The sequence below is a fragment of the Haplochromis burtoni genome, unplaced genomic scaffold (genome assembly GCF_018398535.1).
Source record: "Haplochromis burtoni strain Fernald_Lab_line unplaced genomic scaffold, NCSU_Asbu1 Contig_1462, whole genome shotgun sequence".
NCBI lineage: Eukaryota > Metazoa > Chordata > Actinopteri > Cichliformes > Cichlidae > Haplochromis > Haplochromis burtoni.
In genome coordinates this window covers 39,128-40,018 of record NW_024583823.1, presented here as the reverse complement: position 1 = coordinate 40,018, position 891 = coordinate 39,128, and positions in this window count along the sequence as shown.

Below are 891 nucleotides of genomic sequence, written 5' to 3'. Positions count from 1 at the left end.
TTATCCCGAGGGAAATTCTTTTGTCATGTACATGCTCAAAGCAGCAGGAGAGACAGACTTACTTTTATCATTTCAGTTAAACTCTTTGTTTCCCTTCATATGAAGGTGATGTCTGTGGAGTGATCTATGTGGAGATTGTGGGAAATACACATGTTGCAGTATTTCAATAAGTGTCAATAAATCAAGAAGCAAAAGAATATTTAAACTAAAACACATTAAAAGAAGTGTTTTGCTTGTAACTGCATACGTTCCTGCACAGGGGCGGTTAGAACAGGATGTACTCAGGATGTGGCATACATGATCACGGGGCTCATAACGATCAACAGGAAACAGCTGGGGGTGAAAGGGTCTCGAAACTGCATTCTAAGTGTTGTAAAAAGCAGATGCAGCTAACTGTCGCTGATGCATGATATGTAACTTGCTCATGCATCTCGGGTGTGTACAGCCCTTTAAATAAAGAAGTTCTCGTGCTTCCTCTTTTTCTCAGGGTTCCTGGGCCGTTGACCTGGTATTTTCAGTTCTTGTTCATTGTTTATCCTCTGCATGTTCTACTTCCTGTTTTATTGTGTTAGCCTTACTCTGTGCATTATGTTCTAGCTCCCTTCCCATTTATCATTAGTTCATTATGCTCAGCTGTTCTCTCACCTGTCTCTAACCACTCATTTTTCAGCCTGTGTATTTATGTTCCTCAGTTCCACCAGTCCAGTGTCGTGTCATTGATGTTATGTTGTCGTTCCCGTCTGTGTTCAGTTATTTAGCCAGCCACTCAGTCTTTCAGTCAGCTAGTCAGTCTTGCCATTGCTGCTTTGTCCATTCACTCGCACCAATAAATCCTCTTTGTTCTGCACCGTGAGTCCTGCGTTTGGGTCGTCTCTTCCACGCCTCCACACA